This window comes from Neomonachus schauinslandi, chromosome 11 (assembly GCF_002201575.2).
Source record: "Neomonachus schauinslandi chromosome 11, ASM220157v2, whole genome shotgun sequence".
NCBI classification, from domain to species: Eukaryota; Metazoa; Chordata; class Mammalia; order Carnivora; family Phocidae; genus Neomonachus; species Neomonachus schauinslandi.
Window position 1 is genome coordinate 36,311,218 of NC_058413.1, and position 12,551 is coordinate 36,323,768.

Consider the following 12,551-nt stretch of genomic DNA (forward strand, 5'->3'; position numbering starts at 1 on the left):
CTGACCCTCCCCCCTCTCATGCTCTATCTCATTCTCTCTCTCAAATAAATAAATTTAAAAAAAATCTTAAAAAAACACAGACATAAAACACAGTAAATATATTAGGCTTTGTAAGCCATATGTAGTCTGCCACATAATTTTTTTTCTTTGTTTTTTTTAACAATGCTTTAGAAATGTAAAAGCATTCTTAGGTTGGGACATTCAAAATTAGACAATCACTAGATTTGGATCACCTTATAGTTTATGAGACCAATTTACTAATGAAGATATAAGTGTCAGGAGTTTAAATTTCTTACCTAAGAGGAGAGAGTAGTAGAGTGGGAACTAGGATCCAGACCTGTCTTTATTCTTTCCACTCTGATATGGTGTCTCTGGTCGACATTTTACATCTCTCAGGGGTATTTGTATCATGACTGTGTCTGAGAAAGAACAAAGGACTAATACTATATGAGCAAATAATTTCAATGTATGTAAACTCATTTAATAACCTTTATATCAATGTTATGTGGAATTACTATCATCATCCCCATTTTCATTTGAGGAATCTAAGGATTTAAAAAGTGAAGTAATTGACCCAAAGCCCTTATGTGGTAAGTGTTAAAGCTAGGACTCTTGAACTGCAAGGACATGTGGACCTCCACACTGCATTGTCTTCACATTACTGTGTAAAGAGTAAAACCTATAAGCTTCTCGACCTTGGGTAAATATCAAAATCACACGTGGTGCTTCTTAAACATACAGACACTTGGACACCACCATTTTGATCCAACAGGTCTGTACTGAGGCTTAGACATCTGTATTTTAATGAACTTCCAACTTCCTAGGTGCCCAGTAAAGGATGATGAGCAATATATTAGTGTGAGACTTCACGTCTTCATTTCAAGTGTTGAAAAAAAGTAGGCACAATCTAGGTTGTAATTCTAGAACACAAAGAGAAAGTCCCCACATGGTTCAGAACATTCAGAAGCATCTTTAAATCCAGTCCAGCTCTGCTGAGACCCTGACACACTGCCTACACCTACTATCCCATTGGTGGGTCGGAGGGGGAGAAGAGTAGATTCTACTCCCTTGTCATCCACTTATTGGATATTGACTAGCTATGGGCAGATTGTTTGGAGCCACAGTTACCATCTGCTTCCTGAAACCTCAGCATGTGCCTTGCTCATGGTGGGGATGCTCATCGTGGCCCACCATCTGCACCATGGGGCACTGAAGTGGTTTATTTTCTCCAGAACGAAAACCACAGAGTCCCATCTTCTATTCCTTTTCCAATAGCTCATAAGCCTGACTTTTGTAAACAAACACCCTCACTGCCAGGCAGGGCCTTCATTTCTATGTGTCCAACAGCTAGCCTGCTCTACTGAAACTTTGCAGTCTACTTCGTAGTGCTCCAGCACCCTCCAAAGTTCTGACCAAAGTAAGTTACAGCAGCTAATCATTCTGCACCTGGATCTGAAGTAACATTCTTAATTTCCCTTCCTTGTCCTCTTCCAGATTCTCTCCCACTGTCCTGAGGATAAGCTTTATTCTCACTCCCCTCCCTGTGGCTCCTTCACATGGCAGAGAGCCTGCAAACCACTGGGCTTCCAACCCGCACTTACTGTTCCACAACACCAAGCTGTTGGCTGGGAAATTTATAGAGCAGTTGGTTAAAAACTCTTAAATCAATCTGGCTGTTTAAAACTGGAGACTGCCTTTGGCAGATCCATCCTTAAGAATCTTCCTTGGCTGGTATTTTTAATTAACACAGTTAAATGCCTTGTAGTATTGGTCTAGGCCAACAGGACAAAATTAACAGAGAGACAAAGGCAGAGATGTTGACAGGGCTGAGAACTGACTTGGGGGAGCATGGTTTTCATCTCATCACAAGGTTAAATGAAGTCTCCCTAAATCCTTTAACACATTTCTCCTCTCAGACCTTAAGAAGGAGGTTGCTAGCAGAGTTCATTAGAGTGGTTCAGACTCAGGACTTTAAAAAAGTGAGGGACTGGATTTAACTTATGTCAAATACCTCACAGTCAAAAATAGCTATTCAACATACCTACCCATGAATAGTGAATAACAGGATTTTAGACTAAGTATCATTAATGCATGGCTTGTTTCATTCTCCAACAAACCCCAGAGGTAAATATTATTATTCCAGTTTTTGGATAGGGAAACTGAGATTCAAAAGCTTTAATTGACTCTTCAAGGAAGAAGGATGTAGTAGGTAAACAGTGGGTTCAAAATTTAAGTCAGTTCTTTCTAATTCCAAGTAATGACACTGTGATCACATTATGGCTGATTTAGTGAAGATCCTAACCAGTGAGCAAACTGCCAGTTGACACTTTGGGGAGTGCTTCCTACCTACAGGAGAGACAGTGCTCAGCATAGCACACCTGATCAATCCCTCCAAGACAGGATGCTCAGGAGATGTCATCTGCAGTGGCCTAACTGAAGCTGTACTAACATTGGGAGTACAGCTCTTTGTGTTCTCTCTTGGTGAGAATTAGCTTGGGTTATGATCCAACTGCCTTGAGAAGGTATATTGGTAACCCAAAATAGAAGGGGCGGGGGAAGGGAGGAAAACAGAGACAAAGCTCCAGATTGGGGATGGGGGAGCTCCCTATTTTAGCCAGTGGTTGAGTTACAAATGCAATGAAGATTCAGGCTGGTTAACCTGTTCCTTCCCAACGTGTCTCTCTGCCTTATAGTCAATGTTTACAAAATGTTCTAGTATGAAGGTATAATTAGAAAGTAAAAGCTAAGATTTTACTGCCAGGTTCCCAGGCAGATCAGCCCTTATTCAATACAGACTAAATACATCCATAAACCAGATTGTTCAAAGTGCAGATTAGCCGCTTTCATTTTCTGGTTAACTAAAGGTTGCACTCCAATCTGCTGGCCTGCTCTGAGACTGGATGGCTTCCTGAGTTATCATCCTATTGCATGGGTTCTGCGTTGTGTTAGAGATAGGGAATCATGATATCATGATAGCAATTTGTCACATTCTAGTAACTGAATTAAATTATGGATTCTTATGAGGAAAAGAAATGGAGACTGTCTGCTCTCAAAGGACAAGGAATAAGTCAATTGAACTTGCCCTATGAAGCACTCATCTGTTCATGTGGTTGCTGAAACATGCTTATTGATGGTGAGCAGGGAGCAATTAGGAATTGGGAGAACAGTGATAAGCCTTGAAAACATTGGTCAGAAAATCTTTGGCCACCATTCTAGCCAACTGAATGAATTTGTGAAAAGCCCGGTGGTTTTCATTTAATTTAGTCACAATCAGTAAGCCTTGACCTTGTGACAGACACTGAGCTAGACTCCAGTGATACAGCGATGACTGCTTCTCTCAAGAAGTTTTGTATCTGTCGCATTAGTTGGCTTGGTTGTGATGATATGTGGGGGATCTTATGAAGAGAGAAAATGCCCCAACCATGGTGGAATTTGGAAATTTATTAGATAATAGAAGTTTTGCTGGGATAGAATAAGAGAAACCCAACAGGCCCAAGTGAGTCCAGCAAACTCTCCAGACCGGGGTTCAGAGGAAGAATGCACAGCAGAAAGGTTCTTACATAGCCATAGATTGCCAACCATTGGAGCATCTGAGTTTCATCAGTAGGAAAGTTATGGGGAGCAGCCTTCCTTCTATTGAATCATGAAAATTCCCCATGTGTGTTTGTGTATATGAAGAGGCAGGAGGATTAAGATCTTGTTTTCAAACTAATATTCATTAAATGTTGGTATGCAAAATGTTAATTAGTAATTCAAACAAAGAGTTCAATGCACAAATAATTTTTTTTTAAAGATTTTATTTATTTATTTGAGACAGAGAGAATGAGAGACAGAGAGCATGAGAGGGAGGAGGGTCAGAGGGAGAAGCAGACTCCCTGCCGAGCAGGGAGCCCGATGCGGGACTCGATCCCGGGACTCCAGGATCATGACCTGAGCCGAAGGCAGTCGCTTAACCAACTGAGCCACCCAGGCGCCCTGCACAAATAATTTTTAAAAATGTTGTGTCCAGGGTGCCTGGGTGGCTCAGTTGGTTGGGCGTCTGCCTTCGGCTCAGGTCATGATCTCAGAGTTCTGGGATCGAGTCCTGCATCAGGCTCTCTACTCTGCAGAGAGCCCGTTTCTCCCTCTCCCCCTGCTCTTCTCTCTCTCTAATAAATAAATAAAATCTTTTTAAAAAATAAATTAAAATAAAATAAAAAATGTTGTGTCCATGTATTACAGAGCTCCATGGAGACTTTAACATGCCAATGCATCTCATAAATCTCTGAGAAAGGTAAAATCCTGTTACTGTGCTTGGGGCCAGGACTAGCCTAGAGTCAAACCATGTTAGCATTAGAACCGGTGACCGACTGACCAGTCACACAATTCCCACTGGGAATATCCTGGCAGAAAGAATTCTGCAAACATTTTAGTGAGGTCTTTGCATATGTCCTTACCATCTGGATGAGTTCAACGTGACTATTAATGCTGCCTTAAGCCGTTCAAACTCCCAGACCAGTGCTTTGTATCAGAATTTCTCTTCTTATATCATGAATCACACATGGACCCTACACTTATAAAATTCCATTTAGTTGCCATGATGTATTTGGTAGTCATCAGCAAGTGACTATTATGGGTTCAGCGCGTGAGTGCATGCGCCTGCGTGTGTGTGTGTGTTCTCTTTTCAGAAGACAGATCAGTAGCAAGTTCCCTGCTATTGTGTGAGTGCTAAATGCCATGGCGCACAGTCATGTATTGTATCCTAAATTGTTAGTGGCATTAATAACTGAGGAACTATGGCTGTATTTGTTGCGTCAGCCAGAAATATTCCCACTATTAACTTGTGGATAACAGCAGCAGCTTGTCTAATGAAAAATAATGACCTTAAAACAAAGAACTCTGAATAATTTGATTCCACTGAGAAGCCAATAACAGAAAAGCAGGGCATCCTCTTCAAGTTCCCACATTTCCTGTAGCACTCGTTCTGAATGACTTTATTAACTGTGTCTCCAGTGTGGGAGATGTAAAAATTAGTATGAATATTTTTCCCCTTCACTCCTTAGGTCTCTGAGGGTCTGAACAATGCAATTGAAGTGGTTGACTGTAACATTCTATTGGTTAAATTAACCTCCTAATGTGTGATGCTTCAACTCAAAAATGGATCGCAACATATGCAGATCTAATAAGCTGAAGAGCCTGGACTTTTTTTTTTTTTTTGGTAGAGGAGGTGGGATTTCTCCATTCTTCTCAGTAAGTTGTAAGGTTATAAGACATAGGAAACAATCAAATTCCCAGCCCAATAAAAGATTTTTTCTTTTTGCATATTGCCGTGCCAATTCTAAATGTGTAATTGCAAAATGGCATCTTGGCTTATAAGGCACACTAGTTTGATTGTGTGGATTATAAAGTCATTTATTTATGCACCCATTTGTATACAGTCTTCATCGCTACAGCATCTGGGAGTCTGACATTACTTAAAAAACACAATTAAATTTGAATACCTCATACTGGAACCTTATTATAAACTTGTTATTTCCCTCTCCTTAATTTCATCCCATTACTCCTAATTATAGTTTTCTATCATAAACAGTTCTTCAATTATTTCTCCCCTGGGGAATTTACAACCCAACATGCAACCTTTCTTCCTTTCTCCCACCCCTATTTTAGTCTCCTGAACAGTGGCACTGGGGTCCATGCAGCCCACACTTTCTATTTCTGGAACATTTGTGTGAGAGGCTCCTTAAAGAACAAAGGTCCTGCTCAGGTGAGTGCAATTTATCTGTAACTAAATGCAGGGTCAAAAACAGATGAAGCTGACAGCTTGGCCTTTAATTTTCGCTAGAATCCAGTTAAAGTTGCTAATTTTCTTTAAAACCCCATTTCTTTATTTGTAAAATATGCATAAAAATTTGTTCTACCTATTTCGTGGGGTATTTTGGGCTTATAAATCCAGAAGAGTGTTTTTAAACCATGGAGTCTTATTTAAATGTTACAAAACAGGGCGCCTGGGTGGCTCAGTCGGTTAAGCGACTGCCTTCAGCTCAAGTCATGATCCTGGAGTCCCGGGATGGAGTCCCGCATCGGGCTCCCTGCTCAGCGGGGAGTCTGCTTCTCCCTCTGACCCTCCCCACTCTCATGTGCTCTCTCTCATTCTCTCTCTCAAATAAATAAATAAAATCTTTAAAAAAAATGTTAGAAAACAATGATACATAGCTAATGCTCATAGAGCTCTTTTTGTGTGTCAGGTACTGTGCTAAGGAGTGTATCTACATTCTTTTATTTATCCCCTCAACAACCCTTGAGGTATTATTTTATTCCCATTCACAGATGAGCAAAATGAGGCACAGAGAGGTAAAATAGTCTGCCCAAGGTAAAAAATAAATAAATAGGTAAAAATAAATAAATAAGTACTAAGAAGAAACAAGGCCAGAATTCAAATACAGCTCTTTCTGATTCTACAATCTGACTCAAAGTAGCAGAACTGGAGAGCAGATTGAAGGTATCCACCATCTCTATTTTGGAGGCAAAACCTCATGGGAGCCTGAAAGGTGGTCAGGGTAGGAATATTATCTATACTTGAGTAATGAGAAATGTAATGCTAAATTGCATTTTCAAGAGTGGGCTGGGTTTAGAACTATGGAACTGGTGTTGTGATGATTAATTGAAGTGTCAGCCTGAGTGGCTATAGGTGCCCAGATTAAACATTGTTTGTGGGTCTGTTGGTGAGGGTGTTTCTGGATGAGATTAGCATTTGCACTGGTGGACTCTCTAAAGTAGATTCCCCTCCCCAACGTGGGTGGGTCCCATCCTATCCATTGAGGGTCTGAATAGAACAAAAGGTAGAATGAAAGGTATTTACGCCCCCTTTTTTTTCCTGCCTCACTAATTGAGTCAGGAAATCACATCTCTTCTCCTGCCCTCCAAAAGGAATTTATGTCATCGGCTCCTCTGGTTCTCCAGCCTCCAGACTCAGACTGAATTATACCACCAGCAGATGGCAGATCATGGGAATTTTCAGCCTCCATAATGGCATGAGCCCATTTCTCTATCTATCAAGATCTTGTTAATCATCTCTCTCTCTTTCTATATATGTATATCTGTAAATACCTATATACGTATAATCTCTCTCTCTATATATATATATTTATATCTGTAAATACCTATATACATGTAATCTCTCTATATAGATAGATAGATAGATAGATAGATAGATAGATAGATAGATAGAGTATATGTATATACTCTATACTCTCCTACTGGTTCTGTTTCTCTGGAGAATCCTGACTATGTAGGTATAAATAGAATAAGCAAGACCTCCACTGTGGGGAGAGGTCAGGGATCTGTAAATGATTCCATTTTGCTAAAACACAGGCTACACAAAGGGGTTAACTGGCAAGTAAGGCAGGCTGGGCCTTATTACAGAGAGCTTTGAAGACAGGTTAGAGAGTCTGGATTTTCTTTAGTAAAATAAATTATCCATTTTAGGATTAATTTTCTCAAACTTAATATAAGAAGAAGAGGAGGTATAAAAGAGGAGTAAAAGGGGGGGTGCCCGGGTGGCTCAGTCGGTTAAGCTTCTGCCTTCAGCTCAGGTCATGATACTGGAGTCCCAGGATCGAGCCCCGCATCGGGCTCCCTGCTCTGCGGGGAGCCTGCTTCTCCCTCTGCCTGCCGCTCCCCCGCCCCCACTAGTGCTCTGTCTCTCTTTATTTCTCTCTCTCAAATAAATAAAATCTTTTTTAAAAAAGGAGTAGAAGGAAGAAGAGAAAGAAAGAAAGGAAAGCTAGGAGGAGGATGAAGGAATGGAAGGGAAGAGGGTGGAGGAGGAGAAAGAGAGCAACAGCAACAAAAACAAAAGACCTGGCATTTCCGGCGTCTGTTCAGAGACAGAAGAGAACTCTCTATCCTCCACACTCCTACTCTCTACCCACTCTCCCCCACACTCAACACACAGTCCAGGTAAACTTGAGCCCATGTCCCCAATCCTAAAGCCGTGTCCGAAATACCTAACCTCCATGCTGCGGGCTGCTTGGTGCTAAGGCTTGAGCCTCACTTAGATGGCACTTCAGTTTGAGAAAAGTCATTCCCTGGGCAGATGTGTGATGTAATGGCTGCTTCAGCAGTTTTATTTAGAGGAGTCAAATGGCTCTCTATAATGAAGTACTAAGACTTTTAAGTCTCTCTTTCATGAACAAAGAAAATAGAGGCAGTGCTTCTGGACACTCGCAGAAGAGAGGATTTGAAGACAGGTTTTCTGAGAGAAGGTGAAGTGAGGCCTCAACAACCTGGTGAGAAGCCAGAGCCCACAGAGGTTGGTAACTGCAAACCTTAACCTCACAAGGGCTGATGTGTTCAATTTTAAGTTGTTTTCTGATTGGTTCTGTAATTCTGCTTTGCTTTCCTTCCATCTTCCATGAACTCTGCTTAGACAGCTTATGTAACCAATGTGGAGAAAATACGGTGTGGGAGAGGGGCAATATGCTTAAGTTTTGGAGCAAAGCAGACCAAATTTAGAGTTGGAACAGCTCCAGATCTTGGCAGGGTGTCAGAGTCCATCTGAGAGAGGTCAAAACTGAGCTGGAAACTGGACCCGCCCTTGGGGCAATAAGCAACCCACATCCTCCCCCACTCCAGGAATTCTCAGGCACCTGGCAAGGCATTTGACTTCTCACACTTTGTGAGATTGGGGTCTGGGGTTCTTTTATTTAGATACTAAAGCAAGGTGGTTTCAGAGTGCTGGGGGATCCAGTGATGCCTGGACAATGTAAATAACTGAGATTGTCTATGGTCTTCCCTGTTTGTTGCTGTATTATTTATTTCCTCTTCTAAAAATGCTTCCTTTAGCATCAAAGGTGTCCTGACTGATGATAGCACTTTTCTTCAAATTACTGTCAACATCTCACTCTGTACCAAAGGGTAGGTTAGGCCCTGGGTTACTGGTTAAAGGCAGGACGCCTTCTGTTCTCACTTATTATTGGAAAATATTGGATCTAAAACTATTTCAAGTATTTTTTTTACCTTTTGCTTTTTTTCACATGCTATTTGGACAATTTTTATTTGAGATTTTCTCCTTGATAAGGGTAATTCTATTGAACTAATAATTTGTGAGCAGGAAACACACTTATGGTTTCGATACCCAGCTGTGCCATCCTGGTTGACTAGAAGTACGTGGGAAAAAGTTGTTCACTCGCCCTGGCTTGTTTTAGGCAAAAGGCCCTGTCCAAAAGATGCCACACAGGAGATGCTTAGCATGGATAGAAACAATCTAATTGGATATGAAATGCAATATTTACATGTTGATTTATACCTTTTGAATGTCCTGTAGCTACTCTTCACATCCTTGTAAAAAAAAAAAAAATCTAAGTATTTGGTAAGTGCAGGGTTTAAATAGTTACTGAGATTCATAGCAATTAGGACTAATTTGCTTTTCAGGAGGTTTCTTTTATCCTTGCAGTTTTCTGAAGATAAATCATTTGACCTCAGGCTCACAGGAAAGATAAGCCCAAGAGAGAAGTATGACTTGGAAATAGCAGGGCCTCAGCAAATACTGAGCCATGAGGGCTGAGTTCGCCAATGGGGACCTGAAATCATATAGATTAGGGGTTTGCTCAAAGTGATCATCAGTGGCTGACACAGCCAGAGCAAGAAACTTTTTCTCTGAACTACCAACCTGGGGATGTTTCTACTACATTCTACCCCTATAATAAGCCATTAGAGTCAGCCAACATGCTTGAGCAATATGTGCCTAACTTTTCCTATACTAATGTGAAGATCAACCTCTATCCTTCAAACTTTCCCTTTCAATGGATGGTTTTCCTGTCTTGTCTTTGCCATATTAATTTACCACAGGAGTCTTTTTGTGTTTTTAAGTTAGTTTCCTCTTCAAGATCTTCTGATGGTCACGAGATGTCTTGGAAGTAAAGCTTCTTAATCTCACACTGGTAGTCAGAGCTTTTTATAATCTAATGAAGTGGCAATTCACCTTTGTCTTCCATTCATAAAGAATAGCACTTCCCATTATGGAGCACTATTCAGTACTAGACACTTTACATCTACGATCTCATTTAACCCAATGAAATAGGCAATACTGGTATTCTCAATTTTATAGATAACATTGTAATGCTAGAGAAGTTAAGTAACTGGACCAAGGTTACTGAAAAAAATCAGAAGTAGGATTCAAATTCAGGCTATCAAACCTACCCAAGGCTTAACTCTTGAGCTGAGTTCCTTCTTGGCAGCAGCCTATCCCACCTCTTCAAACTGGTCAGGATCCATACTTCCCACTGTCTATTTTGCTTATTCTCACATTTAAGCCTCTGCTTATCATCTACTACTCACCCAAACTGTCCCTCTTTTATTGTCTATCCAAGTCCTTCTTTAAAGGCCTGTGTTAATTTCCTATTGCTGTTGTAATGAATTACCATAAATTTGGTGGCTTATAACAACAACACACATTGATTACTTTTTAGTACTGGTAGTCAGAAGCTGAAAATGGGTCTTACAAGGCTAAAATCAAGGTGTCAGTAAGACTGCATTCCTTCTGGAGGCTCTGGGGAGAGAGTCCGTTCTTTGCCGTTTCCAGCTTCTGGAAGCTGCTTGCATTCTTTGACTGATTGCATCTCCGACTCTGCTTCCATCCTTACGTCTCCTCTGACTCTGACCCTCCTGCCTCCCTCTCTCTTTTATAAAGACCTTTGTTAATATATTGGGCTCACCCAGATAATCCAGGACAATCTACCCACTTCAAGATTCTTAATCACAACCAAAAAATCCATTTGTCAGGTGAGGTAATACATTCACGGGTTCCAGGAATTGAGACATAGACAACTTTGTGGGGTCTTATTTCTGCCTTCCACAATGACCAATTCCAACCTCTTTGCCACTCTCAGGGGTTCCTGAAAGCCTCCATCAGCAAGCTGTCCCATTCTATATCTTATTGCTTGTACCTTCAGAGCTTTGAAAACTTTGCTTTCCACTCAGTTGTATAATTTTGAAAATTGGGTTCCATATGTTGTGGGCTCAGAGTGTCTCAGCTACAACCTTAGAGATTATCCAGGGCAGGGATAACAAAGAGGTTTCATTTTTTTTTTTAATATTTATTTATTTGACAGAGAGAGAGACAAAGAGAGAGGGAACACAAGCAGGGGGAGTGGGGGAGGGAGAAGCAGTCTTCCCACGGAGCAGGGAGCCCGACGTGGGGCTCAATCCCAGGACCCTGGGATCATGACCTGAGCCTAAAGCAGATGCTTAACAACTGAGGCCCCCAGGCGTCCCAGAGAGGTTTCATCTTAAATGTCACATCCATGCAGCTGGTAGAAGTAGCTTAAGGTTCTGTGTTGGGAGGATTTTGAGGCTACTTCTGGTTTCAAAACAAAGAAGGCTGTCATCAAATAGAATGTCTGCCATGAAGGCAAGAAGTGAAAATGGCTTGGGGGCCACATGCTGGCCACTTCTGCTCTTCTCTCCTATCTCTCCATCTTCAAAATGAGGAAAAGCAGTTGGAAAAGGGCAACCAGCTTTTACAGAGGGCCTACTGTATGTCTGGCACTGTTCTGATATATTATCTAAACTTAGCTTCTTTGACCCTCATATTGACCTTATAAATAGAAGCAGAAATTAGGGTTCAAAAGTTTATAAAACATGTTCAAATGTCCATTGGAAGAACTTGGGACAAAAAACGAGATGTATTATATTCACTTTGGCAGCACATGTGCTAAATGCTAAAATTGGAAAGAAACAGAGAAGATTAGCATGGCCCCTGCACAAAGATGACATGCAAATTCATGAAAAACTCCATGTTTTTGACAAACAAACAAAAAAACAGACTCTTAACTCTAGAGACTAAAATGGTTACCAGAGGAGAGGAAGGTTGGGGAGGGGGGGTGGGGAGGTGAAATAGATGAAGGGGATTAAGAGTACACTTGTGGTGAGGAGCATTAAGTAATGTATAGAACAGTTGAATCACTACATTGTACACCTGAAACTAATATAAAGCTGTATGCTAATTACAATGGAATTAAAAAAATACAGAACTAATTGCAAATCCAATTCTGTTCAGTCTAATAAACTAGAGATTTAAATGATTTACACAAGGCCAAATGCAACTAGAAACAAAGTTAGATTAGAATTATGATAAATACATTTCCCCAAAAAACATAGGACATAGAGATGGGCACATGACCACAATGCTGAATACTTAAACCTGGGACTTTTATAAGAAATCTAAAGGTTTGCAGTTAACTACAACCAATTATCGACACATACAGCAAGAGCTCTTTGTGTTGGGCTACATTCAGTGATCATAGGACATTATTCAGTTCCCTGAGTGAAAACCTGGCTGATTTTTTGGCATTGAGATCTTCCTTTCTTTTACTTACCCTGGGGTATTTGTCTTTGGTTTTCTTATTTTCCTGTAAATCAGAGCTTACTGTTTCCTCTTTCCCTGTCTTTATTAATCTGAATGGATTAACATGCCCTAGAAACTGGAGTTCTTTTTTTAAAATAAGAGATTTAGTTATTTGAGACAGAGAGAGCAGGGGGAGGGGCAGAGGGAGAGACAAAGAATCCTCAAG

At 40.8% G+C, this 12,551-nt stretch overlaps 1 pseudogene; it reads left to right on the plus strand.

Moving 5' to 3' along the window:
* The first annotated feature begins 11,682 nt into the window (after nucleotides 1–11,682).
* Nucleotides 11,683–11,782, plus strand: LOC123326244 (annotated as a pseudogene).
* Nucleotides 11,783–12,551: the final 769 nt, after the last annotated feature.